This window comes from Cupressus sempervirens, chromosome 6 (genome assembly GCF_028749045.1).
Source record: "Cupressus sempervirens isolate cs-2001-9-10 chromosome 6, ASM2874904v1, whole genome shotgun sequence".
Classification (NCBI taxonomy): domain Eukaryota; kingdom Viridiplantae; phylum Streptophyta; class Pinopsida; order Cupressales; family Cupressaceae; genus Cupressus; species Cupressus sempervirens.
In genome coordinates this window covers 477,214,828-477,235,285 of record NC_143123.1, presented here as the reverse complement: position 1 = coordinate 477,235,285, position 20,458 = coordinate 477,214,828, and positions in this window count along the sequence as shown.

Sequence of the window (20,458 nt, the reverse complement as noted above, 5' to 3'; positions counted from 1 at the left end):
TGCATCATATTCCTTATGTACAATTCTCACCTCTACTGAAGCAACCAAAGATACATGGACTAAAGTTATGGATAGTCTTAAGGAAAAAATTGATGATTTCATGAAGATACTATCAGCTTAAGGTAGAAATACAAAAAATTTGGACAGTTTTTGGATAATTTTTCACATTTTAACCTTTGTCATTGTTGTCAAAGGGGGAGAAGTACATTAAGAAAATTGTAAAGGGAAGAAAATGCATGAGAAAATTTTAAATTAGGAAAGTATGAAACCAAATTGTAAGAGGGGGCATATGTAAAATGAACAAGTTATAATAGATGTGATGTTACTGTATTATTTTTGTTAAGTTTTTGTTACTTAGCCAATTTTCCCTATTTTGTTGCCATCAATGAAAACGGGGGAGATTGTTGACAATTGGCTAATGAGGATATGTAATTGTTGTCATTTATAGCAACACATGATGTACATGCTTATAGGAAACCTTAGAAATAAAGATACTAAGCTTTTGGTACTTAGAAAAATGTTTAATTATGAATTTAGTATACAACAGTGTATTGTTTTGTTTGTAACTTGTTGCTGATGACATATTATGATTAGCAAAGTTAGATGGAGATAGTATACATGTTGATAATGAATAACCTTGGAAGTTAGTATGGACTATATGGAATAGAGATATTCATGTTTTAAATGAAATAGGACAACGAAATTAAAGGAAATGAATTATTTTGTTTACAAAATAATTACTTGTCCAATTAGGGTAGACATCCTAGATGTTTACTCTAAGTTAGAAAAGTGTATTATGGTCTTAGCTGACCTAGTAGCAATTTCTATTAAGGCATGGTATTTATGCAAAGGATATCTTGTGAGAAAAAAGTGAGATAGTGTGCTATTGTGCTATCTTGAAGAAGTTGTGTTGAGCAATTGTATGTGAACTTTTGTGAAAGCGATATATACAAAGTTTGTGAAGGTATTTTGAGATTCAAGATCAAACTGAGAAAGATTCTATATTCTAGAAGTTTGATTACTTGTTCGAGCAGTGAGCTCTTCTTGTAATTGGAAGTGCATGTTTAGGCAATGAGCTCATCTTACATTTACTGTACCACAACTCCAAACATGGTTGGAATCTCCTAATAGATATTTGAAGTCTCCTAACAGGGACTAAATTTTCTCATTGACTCATAATAGGGTCCATCCTCTAACAAGGAACTTATATAACAGTACATTATCTAGTGGGTGTCATCCCCACCAGGGTTTTCCCTTGGCCATAATTTCCCTAGTTAACACAATATGGTGTTATGAGTTATCTTTGTGCATGAATACTATTACTAGTAAACATTACTTTATTACTTTGTTATGTATGGTTTAAAGTAAGAAATAATATCTAGTTGGCAACTGAAGTTTATAGATTACTAATTCACCCTCTCGTTAGTAATTCCTATTTCTAACAGAGATTTCCTTGGAGGTTTCTACCAGAGTGTGGATCTAGACTAGCTAGTGTTTGGGTTGGATCTTGAGGGATCTTGCAAAACTATTATTGTAATTTCTATTGTATTTGGCCACAACTAGGAAGGCCTTACAACCTCATACATTGCATGTAAATAGTTATTTTATGAATAAAGAGTTGTGATTTGGTATCAGATTGTGTATCTTGTGTTGTGTTTCCACTATGTGGTTATTTTTTGGGGGATAGGATATCTCCTCTAGGGATTCTCCTACCTTGCATTGCACCAAATGGTATCAAAGCAAAGGTTTGAGCATGTAGATAGATCATTGGAGTTGAGGTAGTTTGCACTAGGATATTGGGAGGACATGCATATGGATTTATGATTTTGTAGATGGAAGGTTAATCTTGTTTAGGAAGATTGATTTGTTGGTGATTTATTGTAGAGGGTTTGCGAAGATCTTGGAAGATGGCTCTGAGAGGATTGGACCCTAAGGTGATTGTGAATCTCTATGATGTGGTGGAAAAGAGGTTTTTAGAGATGTCTACTTGATTTGAAGTTAGTTTGTTTGATCAAGTTAAGGAATGGATGGTTGAGTTTCATAGAGATTTATGGAGTTAGAGTCTACCAATCTAGAAGAGAGTTCTTTGGCTAGTTAGAAGACTTTATTAAGAGAGAAGATGGCATTTCAAGGTCGAGGTGGAAGGTGTTGGTTTTGTTGATAATTTGTGGAGTCTGATACATAACCTACAAAAAAACTTGAGGTTGTTGCTGAGGATATTCCTAACCTTGTTAATGTTGGGATGGAGATTGGTTTTCATGATCATTTGGTTGAGTTTGACATGGAGATTGCAGATAACTCGGTCATGGATGATCTAGTTGCTATTGGTGGTGACTTGTATATTGCAAAGCATCTTGTTGTGAGTAATGATACTATTGGTGTTGTGAGTTTGGAATGTGTTGATGGAGATATACATATTGCTGCTAAAATGGAGTTTTTTTCTAGTGGTGTGGATTCACTAGTTGTTGATGTGGATGAGGGTTTGTTGATGAAGCATTATGTTTAGTTTGTTCTTGGGAGTAAGCATGTTGATTGGATGATTGAGATTCTAGTATTTGACAGATGGATGTGGATGATGTTCAAATTGGTTTTCTTGTTCTTGGTGGAGTGGAAACCTTTGGTGAAGATGGAGATGGTTGTAGATCTTTCTTTTGGTATCAAAGTGTGGGGCACACTTTTCTATCTACTTGGGGAGTCTAATGTAGGAGCACTTTGCATTTAAAAAAAATTGGAGGAGAGAAAGTGACAAAAATTAGAGGAAAAAATAATAAAATAATAAAATAGGAAAAAGGAGAAAAAAGGAATTTCAATTTTCAAAGTGCATAGGTGGCATAAATAGAAAAAAAAAATTTAATGGTTTTCATTCCATTTATCAAGGTGTGTAGGTGGAATTCTAGAAGTTTGTGGAAATTTTCTTAAATCATGCATTTAATATTTGTTGGGCCACATGGTGGTGCTTAGTTGTATTTGGGTGGGAGTTAAATATTTGTTGTAGGGTAATTGTATTTACCTTTTATCCCACATTAGTTGTGTTTGTAACATCTTTGGTGATAAGTGCCTATTTAAGCAAGGTATGTGAGCATTTGTAATCAAGCTTCAAGTATGATCTCTTCTTAGTAGAAGCTTGGGGAGAAGGAGGAAGTAGAGTAGTGAATTTTTCCAGAGTGTGTGGACATAGTGCCAAATGTGAGGTAGTTTACACTTGGATCTTGGTTAAAGTTGGAGAAGAGCTAGTGGTTGTAGTTTGGAAACAAGGAGGCTGCTTGGTGGGCTTGCTAGCACAAGTTGATATTTACTTGGAGGTTTCTACTAGAGTGTGGATCTAGACTATATAGTGTTTGGGTTGGATCTTGAGGGATCTTGTAGAACTGTTATTGTAATTTATATTATATTTGGATGTAACTAGGAAGGTCCTACAACCTGACACATTGCATGTAATAAGTTATTTTATGAATAAGGAGTTGTGGTTTGGTATCATATTGTTTATCTTGTGTTGTGTTTCTATCGTGTGGTTATTTGCTAGGAGCTAGAAAATCTCCTTTGGGGATTCTCCTACCTTGCACTGCATCAAGTGGTATCAGAGTGAAGGTTTTTCTTAAGCATGTAGATCGATCACAGAGTTCAAGTAGTTCTCATGAGGATCTTGGGAGGACATGCATATGGATCTATGTTTGTGAAGATGGAAGGTTAATGTTGTGCTGAAAGATTGATCTATTGGTGATTTATTGTAGAGGGTTTGCAAAGATCTTGGAAGATGACTCTGAGAGGAATGGACCCTAAGGTGATTGTGAATCTTTGTAATGTGGTGGAGAAGAGGTTTTTAGAGATGTCTACTTAGTTTGAAGTTAGTTTGGTTGATCAAGTTAAGGAAGGGATGGTTGAGTTCCATAGAGATTTGTGGAGTTGGAGTCTACCAATCTAGAAGAGAGTTGTATGGCTAGTTAGAAGACTTGTTCGAGAGAGAAGATAACATTGCAAGGTTGAAGTGGAAGGGGTTGGTTTTGTTGATTAGTTTATGGAGTCTGATATAGAACCTACAAAGTAACCTATAGTTGTTGTTGGGGATATTCCTAACCTTGTTGATGTTGGGATGGAGATTGGTTTTCATGATCATTTGGTTGAGTCTGATATGGAGATTGTAGAGGACTTGGTCATGGATGATCTATTTGTTGTTAGTGGTGAGTTGTATGTTGCAAAGCATCTTGTTGTGAGCAATGAGACTGTTGGTGTTGTGAGTTTGGAATGTGTTGATGGAGATATACATATTGCTATCGATATGGAGTTTTTTGTTGCTGGTGTGGACTCACTAGTTGCTTATGTGGATGAGGGTTTGTTGATGAAGCATTATGTTCAATTTGTTCCTAGGAGTGAACATGTTGATTGGATGGTTGAGATTCTAGTGTTTGATAGATGAATGTGGATGATGTACAGATTAGTTTTCTTGTCCCTGATGGAGTGGAAACCTTTGGTGAAGATGAAGATGGTTGTAGGTCTTGATTTTGGTGTCAAAGTGTGGGGCATACTTTTCTATCTACTTGGGGAGTCTAATGCAAGAGCATCTTGCATTAAAAAAAAAATGGAAGAAAGAGAAAGTGACAAAAATTAGATTTTTTTTTTTAAAATAGAAAAAAAGAAGAAAAGAGAAATTTTTATTTTCAAGGTGCATAGGTAGCATAAATAGAAAAATAAATAAAAATGGTTGTCATTCCATTTATCGAGGTGTGTAGGTGGAATTCTAGAAGTTTGTGGAAATTTCCTTAGATCACGTATTTTATATTTTTTGGGCTAGATGGTGGTGCTTAGTTGTATTTGGGTGGGAATTAAATATTTTTTGTAAGGTAGTTGCATTTACCTATTGTCCCACATTGGTTTTGTTTGTAACATCTTGGGTGGTAAGTGCCTATTTAAGCAAGGCATGCGAGCATTTGTAATCAAGCTTCAAGGTGTGATCTCTTCTTACTAGAAGCTTGGAGAGAAGGAGGAAGTAGAGTAGTAAAGTTTTCCAGAGTGTGTGGACAGAGCACCAAATATGAGGCATTTTACACTTGGATCTTGTTTAAAGTTGGAAAAGAGCTAGGGGCTACAGTTTAGAAATAAGGAGGCTACTTGGTGGGCTTGCGAGCATAAGTTGAGATTTCCTTGGAGGTTTCTACTAGAGTGCGGATCTAGACTAGCTAGTGTTTGGGTTGGATCTCGGGGGATCTTGCAAAATTGTTATTGTAATTGGTATTGTATTTGGCCGTAACTGGGAAGACCTTACAACCCATCACATTTCATGTAAATAGTTATGAATAAAGAGTTGTGATTTAGTATCAGATTGTGTATCTTGTGTTGTGTTTCCACTATGTGGTTATTGGTTGGAAACTAGGACATCTCCTTTGGGGATTCTCCTACCTTGCATTGCATCACTTGCATTTTCATTTTACATAACTAAAAGTTCTTCCTAGTAAGCTTCTCAACCTTAATCTTACCCTCGTCTATCATTTCTCCCACTCAATCATGCGACTTCCACTCAACCATGAGACCTTCCCGTAGAGGATAGCTAAAGAAAAAAAAATACAACATGGGCTTAAAAAAAATGCCAATAGTCTGGCTTTGATATGACTTGTTAGGATTAACCATGGAAAAAAATAATAAATTGCACAGAAGAGAAAACAAGACACAAGGATTTAACATTGTTCACCCAATGCCTAGGCTATATCCACCAACAACAAATCCAATATTATTATTATCCAATGATTACAATCTGCAATTCCTTACAACTTGATACTGCCACATGAAGCTACAATCTCATCATACATTATGAAATCTCTAACCTTAAGACATTTTATATAAGCTTTTGCCACTTACAAAATTAGGGCTAGATTAAGTCATCCAATAGAAAAATAATAGCTGACACCTTTTACAATAGTAGAATCACTTTTAACTTTGGGGGTACTAGCCCACAAAACCCTATAGGGTCATTGCCTCTTGACCCCACCCTATGCTGCAATAGGGAGTTCACCTGGGGCACTACTCTAGGACCCCGAAAGGGGTTGCCCCTTGACCCATCTTAGGGATGCTTCACCCAAACCCCCATAGAAATAATTTGGGGGGAAACCATGTTGGATAAACCTTCGAGTCTGATTAGGATCCACATCACAATAGAGACAAATATTTAGGAGTCATGACATGAAACAAATTGAAGAATGATACATGTTTACTATGTGAGTTTGAGACAAAAAGATGCATTGGAGAATTAAGATTGGATTAAAGCAATGAACGAGTAAATTGATCAAATAGAGAAGAAAAAGACATGGAAATTGGTACCAAGGCGAAAGGATAAGATTGTGATTGGAACCAAGTGGGTATTCAAGAACAAGATGAATGAGAAAGGTAGTCAAAAGGAATAAAGAAAGATTGATTTTTAAGGAATATGCACAAGAGGAAGGAACTAACTATAGAGAGACATTTTCCCCAGTTGCACAATTGGAAGGAGTAAGAATTTTACTTTCATATGATGCTCTAAAAGGATTCAAATTATATCAAATGGATGTCAAATCTGCATTTTTAATGGAATCCTGGAAGAAGTCTACATTGAACCACCTAAAGGATTTGTTGATCCCAACAATAAGAATATGACATGTATGTTGCAAAAAGAATTGTATGGTTTGAAACAAGCTCCTAGAGCATGGTATGAAATATTACATACATATTTGGTGAAAATTGGTTTTTCAAGAACCAATGACAATAACAATATGTACTTGAAAAGTGAATATGATGACAAGATATTTCTAGCTAATTTTTTTGTTGATGATATCATATTTGGAGGACATGATATGTTGTGTGAATCATTATCTAATGAGATGAAGAAAGAGTTTGAGATGTCAATGTTTGGAGAGAATAAATTCTTTGTTGGTTTGTAAGTTTATCAAATGAAAGGAAGTATATACATTACACACTCAAAGTATATCAAGGAGATATTGAAGACTTTTGGAATGGAAGATTCAAGACTAGTTGGAACACCTATGCCTACTAAACATAAAATTTCAAAGAATGATGATTATGCTGAAGTGAATTAGACATTATATAGGTCAATGATTGGCAAACTACAATATGTTGTTCATAGAAGTCCTAGCATTGCATTAGTTGTTGGTATTGTTGCAATATTTTATGCTAATCCTAAGGAGAATCACATGACAGTTGTGAAAAGGATATTAGGATATCTGAAAGGTAGAAAATATTATGGTTTATGGTATAAGAAGAATGACAAGTTTGAGCTAAAAGTGTGTACAAATGCTAATTGAGCTGGAAACATTGATGACATAAAGAGTACAGGTGGAGGAACTTTCTTTCTAGGAAAGAGATTGATTTCATGGAGAAGTAAGAAGAAAAATTGCATTTCTCAATCCACAATAGAAGTTAAATATGTTGCAACAACAATTAATTGTTTAGACATTGTGTGGATCAAGCAATTATTCTAAAGAATGAAGGAAGATATTACTAAGACTATGGTGATATATTGTGACAACACAAGTGCTATTAAAATATCAAAGAATCCTATGATGCATACAAGGACCAAACATATTTCAATTAAGTATCATTACTTGAGGGAACTAGTGCAAGACAAGGAAGTAAGACTAGAATATGTAAACAGAAAGGAACATATAGATGATATATTGACTAAGGAACTACCTAAGTATTTACATGTGTATCTAAGAGGTAAGTTAGGGGTCATTACCCTATCTCAAACAAACTAATAAGAGATGTATTATTGCATCAATTGTTATGATCAAAATATTTTATAGATTGATGTAGAAGACCACACTTTAGGAGCTACCTAAATGTGTGAAAAATGTGTGAAAATGGAGGATAGAAGCATGCGATGATAAGATTGGAAGAAGGAAGATGGTGATCATAGAGGGAGTGATATTTTAGAGATCAGTCAGTATAGAAAGTGACAAAGAGAGAGATGCATACATGATATGTACAGTCGAATATGTATGATAGTTACCATCCAATATCAAGAGGAATAATATGAATGTAATATTTGAAGATGGATACAGGTGAAGTATGGTTACCATCATGAAGATTTCAAAGAGGGAGCTAATACTATTGGTACTACAATGTAGAATCAAAATTGGTATCATAGAGGGAGAAGTGTAAAGAAGCAATGAAGAGAGAATATTGTTGGAATTCTTTAGAATCAATGAGAGGGGGGTGAATAAATTATCCAAGGTCCAAATGTATAATAAAAAAATTTAGTGCTTAACAAATTCATATCCATAAAACCATATCATGCATGCATCCATCAAAACATCTAATACCTTAACTTATTAGGTGACTATCCTAGGTCAAAATAACTTTGTAAAAATGTAAACATGAAATACCACAAACTCATTCACACAATTGGACACAAGGATTTTATGTGGAAACCCAATTTGGAAAAAACCACCAGTAAAATGCTACCCAATTTCACTCTTCTAAAGTGATCCCTATTAAAAGTTACAATACACATTGTTAAATGCAACCTAGTTAAAGGATTTCAATCACCCTATTAGGAGTGAGCCTTGTTAGAGTACTTAAGAACATTACAATAGAATGTCACCCAATTAAAGGATTTACAAAATGACTATTAGCTCAACCTTAATCCAAAGGATTTATCTAGACTAATACAATTGTTAGAAAGTAACAACAGGACTTGATCTGATTATAAAGTATAACTCACTTGTAGATTATAGATCTCTAGTTCAATCCTCCATTCTTCTTAGCATTCATACTCTTCATCTTTGAAAGCTTGTTCACCCTTCAAGAATTCAACCTCTTAAGCCTTCTTGCTTTGTATGCCAATTGTGGTTTCTTCTATTTAACCATCATATGAAGCAACACCCTAGACTTCTTGTCTTCTTTAGGTTTTCGCAGATGAAAAACTTTGCTTCTGGCCTACTATCTCTATAAAAAGAGAATTTAGGTCTTTTTCTATTTAACCACAATCGTCCATTTTAGGGTTAGGTAAGTTTCAATGAATCTACCCACTTTTTCATTTTAGTCCCTCTAGAAAAATCTTCTACAATCTTCCTTGAATTCACCTCAAAATGGTTTATCTTAAATTTTGTGCCACCAACTCATCATAGAGATCTTCCACACACTTCACACAATTCAAGAAATCAAATTAGTAGGCTTAGATTCATCAAATCTTCAGTTTAACACTTTTTGTTGTTACTCAACATCTGTATTGTTCACTCAACAATAATAGTCTTCTAATGCTTGATCAACATTGGTTTTCTTGACATCAACTACATCTTCTTAGCTCAGTCACCATTATTATTTCCCTAATGCTTGACACTAACTAAATTTTATTGATGCTCAAAACTTACTAAATTTTTTGCTCAGCCAGAACTAAGTTTACTCGGCTAGGCTTAGTAGACACTTTTTATGAAAACACTTATTCTTGACATAACTTAAGTAACCATTTACTTTAGCCTTAAGTAGATCACAATACATCATATCATCAATGTCTTACTTGGTCTTAGTGTTCCTTTTATACACAAAATAACTCAACCTTTCTCCAGGTACTCTTGTTATCTTATCTTTTCAAATCCTCTTCATCAATCAAACAAATGATAGCATTCAGACCAAAAAGTAATTGTCTCACCAAAAAGTAATAGGTTTGACATCCTTGACAAAATAATGATTGTTTTGTGATAGGTTTTGCACTTCAAACAATATCTTTTCAACAATCTCCTTTTTTGGCATTGATGGCAAACCAATACCAACAACAATACCAAAAGAAAATTTATATCTTTGAAATCTCTCCCTCCAACAATATATGTGCCTCTTTCATTTTCCTTCTCTGATCTAATCTCATTGATATCTTATATCTCCATCTCTCTTGAACTCTCTGTACTATCTCTCCCTCTATCTTATATTTCCCTCTTTGAAAATAATGACAAAGACTTGTTATGTATTCATGCAGATATAATCAGTTTAGGTTCCCCCTCTTTCACCTTGCATGTGATTGTAAATCTTCTAATTCAACTCCTTCATTACCTTGGGCATCTCCTAAAGTAAGGTCCACTACACCAAATTTTAAAATGAAATTCAACTCAGTTGATGCAAGGAACCACTCTTCCTTCTTAAGTAGCTTTGGATAGGGATATCACCCCTAGTTTACCTCTTAGATATTCACATGCATCCTTAGGTAAAGCTTTTGTGAATATATCAGATATCTATTATTTTGTATTCATATATTCCATTCTCATTTCTTTATCTTGAACCAACTCTCTAAAGTAATGATATTTGATTATAATATGCTTTGTCTTTGTCTGAATCACATGGTTCTTTGATATGTTTATAGCACTTTTATTGTCACAATAAAGCACTACAGGTTCAATAATTTCTTCCTTCATTCCTTTGAGCAGCTTTTGGAACCATACCAAATTTGTACAATTCACTGTAGCAACCACATATCTAGCTTCAATAGTAGATTGTGATATACAATTTTGTTTCTTACTGGTCCATGTGACCAATATCTTTCCTAAAAAAAATTTGCACCACTTGTACTCTTTCTGTCATTAATGTTTCCAACGCAATCAATGTCTGTATAGGCTCTTAGCTCAAACTTATCATTCTTCTTGTAGTATAAACCATAGTTTTATGTTCCTTTCAAGTATCTCATGATCCTTTAAGAACCATCAAATGATTCCCCTTATGAGTTTCAAAAAACTTACAACAATTCCAATAGCTAATGCAATGTTAGAATTGCTATGTACTACATATTGCAATTTTCCAATCATAAACCTATACAATGTTTGATTTACTTTAGCAGAATCATCTATTTTTGATAGTTTGTGTCCTGTCACCATAGGAGTACTAATAGGTTTTGAATCCTCCATACCAAAAAAATTCAATATTTATTTTACATAATTATACTAAGTGATGTAAATACCATATTTCATATGATATACTTGCAAACCAACAAAGAACTTTATCTCTCCAAACATAGACATCTCAAATTCTTTCTTCATTTAATTTTCAAATGTCTTACACAATGCATTTTTTCCTCCAAATATGATATCATCAACAAATATTTCAGCTAGTAAAATCCCTTTACCTCCTTCTATCTTTAAGTACATGTTTTTATTGTTATTAGTCTTCTCAAAACCAATCTTCACAAGATAATTGTGAAGCCTTTCATACCATGCTCTTGGAGCTTTCTTTAAACCATATAAAGCTTTGTGTAGTCTACATACCTTGTTCTTTTTGTTCAATGTAAACCTCCTCTTCTAGTATACCATTAAGAAATGTTGACTTCACATCCATTTGATAAAATTTGTAACCTTTGTATGTAGAGTAAGCAAGCAAAGTTCTTACTCTTTCCAATCTTGCAACTAGGAAAAATGTTTCTCCATGGTCAATTCCCTCTTCTTGTACATATCCCTTGCAAACTCATCTTTCCTTATTCCTTGTGACTTCACCATTCTCATCTAGTTTGTTTTTGTACACCCACTTGGTTCCAATCACATTCTTGTTCTTTGGTTTGGGTACTAAAGTCCATTTTTTTTCTTCTCAATCTGACCAATCTCTTCTTTCATGGCTTTACTCTAGTCTTCATTCTCTAATGCATGCTTCATTGACTTAGGCTCATGCCTACTTAACAAACATGTATCACTTCTCAATCTATTCCTTGTCATTGGTTTGGCTTCTTTATCTCCAATAATTTGTTCATAAGGATGATGTCTTCTGACATACTTTGACAATCTTGGTTCTACTCTTCTTTCTTCAATGGGTCTATCAACTTCAAAGTCACTATGCACTTCTCTATCATGTAAGTCAACATTCCTTTCATGTACAATGATCTCAGTATTAGAATGTACCTCATCTTCTATCTACAACTTGGCTCTTGAATACAACTCAATTCTTGAATGTATCTCGACATCCATTGTATGTGACTCGACAGTCACTGATACTTGTTGTTGTTGATTTGCAACTTGGTTCACAGCTTCATCAACCTTCATGTATTCGTAGTAGCATATGAAATTTTTGTACTCTTTAGGTTCCTTCTTAGGTCCATCTTCATGTTACTTTGTATATTCATCAAATTTCACATTTGCACTTTCCACAACTTTTTTAGTGCTAGTATTTAAACACTTATAAGCTTTACTTCTTGTGGAATAGCCTAGGAATATACCCTTCTCCACTTTTATCATAAAGTATACCATTCATGTTGTCCTTAAGAATGCAACATTTGCTTCCAAATACCTTAAATTTTTTTACATTGGGTGAGTATCCATACCATAGTTTAAAAGGTGTGGAATTTGTACCTTTCTTGACTTGTACTTGGTTCAAGGTATAGACAGTTGTACTTCTAGCTTCTCTCTAGTATTTCAAAGCAACATTCTTCTCCATTATCAATGTTCTAGCACAATCCATTACAGATTTCTTCCTCCTTTTAGAAATCCCATTTTGTGGAGGGGTCCTTGGTGCAGAATTTTGACTTTTGATTCCTATACCATTGCAAAAAAATTTGAATTCATTTGGTGTAAACTCTCCACCTCTATCAAATCTCAAACATTTCAAGATTTTACTAATCTCCTTTTCAACTCTTGCTAGATACCACTTAAACATTTGAAAAGCATCATATTTTTGTTTCAAAAACATAACTGTCATCATCCTAGACTAATCATAAAAAAATAGGATAATGTACTTGTTACCTTTGTAGCTTTACACATCAATTGGTCCCCACAAATTAGTATGAACAAATTCTAGAATTTATTTAGGAATGAGTCTTACTTTTAAAACTAGATTTTTTCATCTTGCCTAACTGACATTGTTTGCAAACCACATTATTTAGTTTCTCCAATTTTGGCAAACCTTTGACTCTTTTCATGTTATTAATACTGACTAAGTTATCAAAGTTAACATGACATAACCTCTTGTGCCATAGCCACACATCATCAAATTATACAACAAGACAAGTAACATCATTCATGTCAAGATAAAATAGACTGCCTCTAGTCTGATCTCCATTTCTAGTTAGTTTTCCATCAGGGTCATAGATCTTAGATTTCTTGTTATCAAATTCAACTTTGTAACCTAAGCTATTCAATTGTGACACACTGAACAAGTTATAGTTAAGTCCTTTTACATAGTAAGCATTTTCACAGATGATCTTTTTTGTTAGTTTGATTGATCCTTTACCTTTTATTAGACATAGTTCATCATTACCAAATCTAACACTATTTCTATTGTAATACTTAGGGCATGAACTTACTTTTATCTCCAGTCATCTTATGTGAACATCCATTGTCAATGATCCATCTATCACTTTTGTTCACATATGATACCAATGCAGTTGCCTCATCTTCATCAAAATCATCTTTCATAGCAACATACAAAAATTAAGCATCATGGTCATGAGATCCATCTTTTGTTTCCTCTTCAGAAAAGTAGCAAGACTTATTTCCTTTACCTTTATAGTCTTTTTTGTCCTCATCTCTTTTACCTCTGTATTTATCTCCACTTCTATTGTTCTTCTTCTTTGGACACCTTGCAGCAATATGACCAACCTCATTAAAATTGAAATACATGATAGGTAACTTACCTTTGTATTTCCCTTTGCCTCTATGAAATCTCCTCACTAGTAATGCTTCAAGCTCTTCTACATCTTCTTCATCTCTATCACTATCACTAGAAACATGCTTGAACTTTTTCTTCTTATCTTTAGGTTCTTTAAGTGGTAGTTTAGCTTTAAAAGTAGATTCAACATTTTTCATTTTTAAAATTATTAAAATTAGAAAGTTCAAAAGTAGTGAGTGTACCCATCAGTCCTTCAAGGGTTAGATTACTACCAAAAACACACCTTAATTCTTGTATGGTAGAGACTCTAATAGCATAGATAGGCAGCAGGGTTCTCAATACTTTTATAATCATAGCCTCATCTTTGATAACACCATTTGCACCTATGATAGCATTCACAACATCTTTGATTCTTGTACAATACTAGACTATAGTCTCACCTTCTTGCATTCTCATGTCATCAAAATTTCCTCTTAGATTTTCAACTTTGGCTCTCAGAACATTTGTGTCTCCTCCATAGATCATCTCTACAGAATCCCACACCTTCTTAGAATAATTACATCATTTGATGTCATCAAACTCTAAGTAGCTTAGGGTAGATGCAAGCTCTAACATTTCCTAATTGTGATCTTTCTTCTTTTTCAAATCATCAATAGTAGGGGCTCCAATAGGATCAACATGCTCAATGTTAATGGTAGATTGTGTATAATCTCCAAAACCTCTTAGATGTGGCTTCATCAAACTTTTCCATGCAAGAAAATTTCCTTGTTTAGTTTGGGAACCTCCTTTCTGTACATCTTGATCTTTAGCTTTTAGTACCTTCAAATTATTTTACAAGCACCAATGCTCTGATACCAATTATTGAAATTCTTTAGCATAAATGAGAGGGGGTGAATCAGTTATCCAAGGTCCAAATGTACAAATAAACCTTTTCAGTACTTAACAGATTCATATCCATAAAACCATATCATGCATACATCCATTAGAACATCCAATACATTAACTTAATAGGTCAATATCCTAGGTCAAATAACTTTACTGAAATGTAAACATGAAATACCACAAAATCATTCACACAATTTGACACAAGGATTTTACGTAGAAACCTAATTAGGAAAAAACCACCAATAATATTCTACCCAATTTCACTCTTCTAAAGTGATGCCCTATTAAAAGGCCAACCCTATTAAAGGTTACAACACACACTGTTAAATGTGACCTGGTTAAAGGACTTCAATCACCCTATTAGGAGTAAGCCTTGTTAGAGGACTTTAGAACATTCCATTAGAATATAACCTGGTTAAAGGATTTAAAAAATGATTATTAGGTCAACCTTAATCCAAAGGATTTATCCAAACTAATACAATTTTTAGAAAGTAACAACAAGACTTGATCTAATAATAAAGTACAACTCACTTGCAAATTATAGATCTTTGATTCAATCCTCCATTCTTCATAGCATTCATACTCTTCATCTCTGATAGCTTGTCCACCCTTCAAGAATTAAACCTCTTAAGCCTTCTTTCTTTGTATGCTAATTATAGTTTCTTCTATTTGGCCATCATATGAAGCAAAACCCTAGACTTCTTGTCTTCCCTAGGTTCTTGCAAATGACAACCTTTTCTTCTGGCCTATTATCTCTATAAATAGATAATTTAGGTCTTTTATCATTTAACCACAATCATCCATTTTAGGGTTAGGTAAGATTCAATGAATCTACCCACTTTTCTATTTTAGTCCCTCTACAAACTTCTTCTACAATCTTCCTTGAATTCACCTCAAAATGGTTTATCTTGAATTTTATGCCACTAGCTCATCATAGAAATCTTCCACACACTTCACACAATTCAAGAGATCAAATTAATCAGCTCAGATTTGTCAAATCTTCAATTTAACACATTTTTTTGTCACTCAACATCTATACTATTCACTCGGCAATAACAATCTTCTGATGCTTGACCAACACTGGGTTGCTCGACATCAACTACATCTTCTCAACTCGGTCACCACTATTATTTCTCTTATGTTTGACACTAACTAAAATTTACTAATGCTCGACACCTACTAAATTTTTTTCTTCACCTAGACTAAGTTTGCTCGACTTACACTGTTTGCTCAACTAGGTTTGGAAGACACTTTTTATGAAAACACTTTTTGACTTAGCTTAAGTAACCAATTACTTTAGCCTTAAGTAGATCAAAAATACATCATATCATCAATGTCTTACTTGGTCTTAGTGTTCCTTTTATATGCCAAATAACTCAACCTTTCTCTAAGTACTCTTGTTATCTTATCTTTTCAAATCCTCTTAATCAATCAGACAAATGAAAACATTAAGACCCAAAAGCAATTGTCTCACCAACAAGTAGCAGGTTTGAAATCACTAACAAAATAATGATTGTTCTATGATAGGTTCTACACTTAAAAAAATATCTTTCCAACACATATAGCAGATTGCATGAATCAGAATCAAAATGAAACTAAGGATACTAATGAAGATTAGATATAGATCACAGAGGGAGTTTACAGTGAAAATCAGGAGGATAATTTTGCATTTTCATGGTAATTATAGGTACATTACCATTAATTCAAAAGAGGGAGATTATTGTAAACTATAATTGGAACAATTTTTATGTTTTCATTGATGTCAAACCTTAGTAAGATATTTTCTAATTGTGTAGAGTGCCATATATTTTGATTGATGAAGATAATTTGAAAAGAAGAGATAGCAACATAAATTAGTAAATTTATGGAGGAAAGAGGAGTAAGTATGATGGAATTATAGTGGGCACTTGATCAGTTAGTATTTGACAAGATAATGTGTTGTTTGATCATTGTATTAAGAAAAGAAGAAAGTTGAGTTGAAGTCTAGATGAGATGGTTGATGAGAGACAAGAAGGAGAGTAAAACACTAAGCTTGACCGAGTGATAGTTTAGAAGGTCAATAAATAAGTTAAAGTATAAGATTAAGGAACTTAAGAGATAGCCAAGAAAATTAGTATTAGTTGAGTGATAGTAATGGTTGAGCAAGATAAAGAGAAAATTGAATAAGTGACTAAGCATAGAGTAGGTCGAGCAAGAAAGTGTAAGCCAAGCAAGATAGAACAATAGAGATAGAGCTACATAGTGATGACTGAGATAAAGAACATAATGATGACCAAGTGTCATAATTTTATTAGTTTACTAAAGAATTAAGATTAGAGGCTGACATAGTTGCATTTACGAACTGGTCAAAATATGTAAATGATAAGGATTGATGAGTTGGAATATTAATGCATGAATTGAGTTTGTTAAGAAATCTAAGGTGAGGATTTAATGCAAATTTTCTAGAAGTTTCAAGAAAGAAGGACTAAATGATGGACAAATTCAATGAATCTGATCAAACCCTAAGATCTATGGTGATTTTTAAGCAACACTAGATCAAAGATACCTATTTAAGGAGGTAAAAGAGATGTTTTATGGTTGTTGTTGATTGGAAAATTTGTGAAGAATGGAGTAGTAGAAGAAAAGTAAGAAATTTGTGAAGAGTGATTACTTGAAGCATTGCCAAGAAGATCAAAGATGGAGAATGTTATGAAGTCTGGTCAATGAACTAGGAATAAGACAAATGTAGATCTAAATTTGCAAAGTGAGTTGTATTTTATTAGATCAAAGCTAGCTGTTACTTTTTAACCATTATGATAGTAAAATCCTTTAATCAAGGTTGACCTAACAATTGTTTTATAAATCCTTTAATCAAGGTGATATTCTAATGGAATAATCTAAAGACCTCTAACAAGGCCACTCCTAATAAGGTGATGAAATCCTTTATCAGGGTCACACCTAACAGTGTATGTTGTAACCTTTAACATAGTTGGCTCTTAATTGAGCTCAGTTCAGAAGAGTGAAAAGTGGTAGCATGTTACTTAGTGGTTTTTTTCCAAATTGGGTTTCCATGTTAAATCCTAGTGTCATACTTGTGTGAAAGTTGCTTTCATGATGCATACGATTTATTGTTATATATTTCTATTATTCAACATATATTAAACAAAGAGTTAGTGATGAGGTGAATAAGTTGGTTTATTGATGAGTTGTTATTTTGGCTGAGTGAATTTATGAGATTATTTAAGATGTTTGAAGCTATTAAAAGTTGAATTGGTATTTCTAGACCTACTGATAACTGATTCATCCCCCACTTAGTTATTTGATCATTCTAATAGAGGTTACCCTTTATAAATAAAGAAAGTTCTCAAATAGTTCCAATCATAAAAATAAAGACAAATTCAAATATTAGAGTAAGAATAATAATTTTTTCAATGACGAGGTGGTGGAAGCTTCAAATGTCAAAATGAAGGAACCAATATTCAATCTCTCTACTAGAATTTAGGCTTCTAAGACTAGTCCTAATAATAGTCTAAAGACCATGAGATCCCAAAAGGAAACCAAAGTGGTGTAATGATAACCATTACTTTGAGTATCACAAAAACATGGGTCATTTGACCAATGAATATATAAAACTTAAACATGTGATACAAGACTTAATAGATAATTAAATAATCATTATTGATGAGCATAATTCTAATAGTGATCACAAAGCATTCAAATAACACCAATGATGATAATGTAATCCATATGCTCAAACCTTGCGATTAATCAGTTAATGTAATTATCATCAAGTATAAGAAAGAGTCTGAATTAGCCATTTTTGTGACAAGGAGTGAATCTAAGATCACTCTCAAAGGAGTGGCTTCATCATCAAATCAACCTACTACAGTAACAACAAATCCTTCACCATCAAAATAGTTTATCTTATCAACTCAAGCATTAAAATATAACATGGTTGATTAGTTACAACATGCCCCTGGACAAATTTTTATTTTGAAATTTCTCAAAATCTTACCATCACATAAAGAGATTCTTGATACTACCCTTCTCAAGGAAACTATTCCAAAATATTTATATATTGATTGATTCCAAGCCACAGAAGCTCACTTAACCTCACCTCACTATCTATCCTTCTCAATGGAAAATTATAAATCATTAAACCATTTTCATAATAAACTCTTACATCAGAATTTTTTAATCATAAGATTTTATAAACCTCTATCCTTAGTCCTATCTAGTATTGATCATATTGAGGTAGTTTATTGATTGTATTTAGGATCATTGATCATATAGCGGTGTATAGGAGAAAATGTGAACCAAGGAAGGTAAACCTAATTTAATCACATAACCATAAACACTCAAAAGGAAAGTCAAGGAAGTTAATCATTTCAATTTAATTTTTAGGTAACTAGATCTAGGAAGATTAACACCAACCAAGCGATAAAGGAGCCATAATACAAGCCACGATCTAGTGGTGATAGAATAAGAGAAGGGATGCAAAAGTCATTAACCCTAGATATAGAAAGATCTGTGAAATTAAGGTCCTATATATAGGAAATATATGTGCTAAAGTAATAAAGGTAATTAGAAGACCCACCTTAGGAATGAGGAACTTTGAAGTTGATTTTTTGACCTCTGCACAACTCCAATCGATGAATGATCTGAGCTCTGAAGTAGAAATTGTGACATCTCTAAAACTAAAAAATCATTTGGTTGTTTGACTTGACAGAGTCACCTTTTCTTAGAAAGGAAAAAAATTTCTTGTGCAAGGAATAAATACAACCCTGGTCAACAATGTCTAAACCTAAATCTAATTTTTCACTACCAAAGTTCTATGAAAAGGGTATTTGGATGTACAACGTACAATCTTTCTAAGATTTGCAGCCTTCAAGAAAAATGTTTTATTTTTTTGTTTATGGGGGGGATTTCCTTGGTCAAACCTCACTTTAGGAATTAACCTTGAATTGAAATAATTAAAATTATGAAATGTAAAGTAAATGTACAAATTCACCTTACAATGGTAAGATCTCTTAAATCAAATGCAATGGGCTCACTTTACCAATTGAATTAGATCAAGAGGAAGATGAATGAATTTAGAAGATGCAAAAAAGGAATGGATTGAGGGATATATTGAAATCTAGATAAACTACTTTAGTTTCTTGAATGTGTGAATCCTTGATCTTCAATGGAGGAATTGCTTGAATACTTGAAAACTTGAGTGCCTAAGAACTTAAATGCTTGAGTGTTAATGCACATGTGAATGCGATATGCTTATGTGATTATGGATGAAAAATGGAGAAAATTGAGGGGTTTATAAAGGGGTCAAAATTAATGTTCTCTTATAGGTTGATTGGACATAAAAATAAGCACCTCAAATCAATTCAAACATGGGACTTAAAGAGTGGACACAAGATAGGGGTCAGGTAGGGACACACTGTATCCTTGATTGGCCTAACAAAAATGCACTATATCTTGATTAAGCTGGGATGCACTATGTCCCTACCAAATAAGGCCTAGAACCCTCTGGATTCCCTTAGGGTCCCTAAATAGGTCTTGGATCCCAAAATTTAGGTGCAAAACTCAAGATATGATCGTTATGGTGCAGAAAATGGATTCTAAGTGATTGGATGCAGGAAAGGGGGAACTTAGATGGTTATATCCTTCTCTAATATTTACACCATGAAAATAGGAGAATTAAAGAGGATATATTAGGTCTTACCCTAATTTTTCCTAGGACAATTAAGAAGAAAGGAAGAGAGATGAAAAAAATGATGATTTGGCATCAAATATGTATTAAATCATCATTAAATTGAACTACTTCCAATTTAGGACTCTACACTTATCCCCCACTTTAGTGAGAAGGTAGAGTTGATCCAAAATCTTGGTAAAGAGCACAAGGAATAAGATAATATTATCACAATCAAGGAGACAAAGAATCCATCAAACCCCAAAGGAATTTATTCTTTTCTAACTCCAAAATCATAACAAGAGAGAAATTACTGACTGAGAGAAGCAGAAGAGAGAATGGGTGTGATTA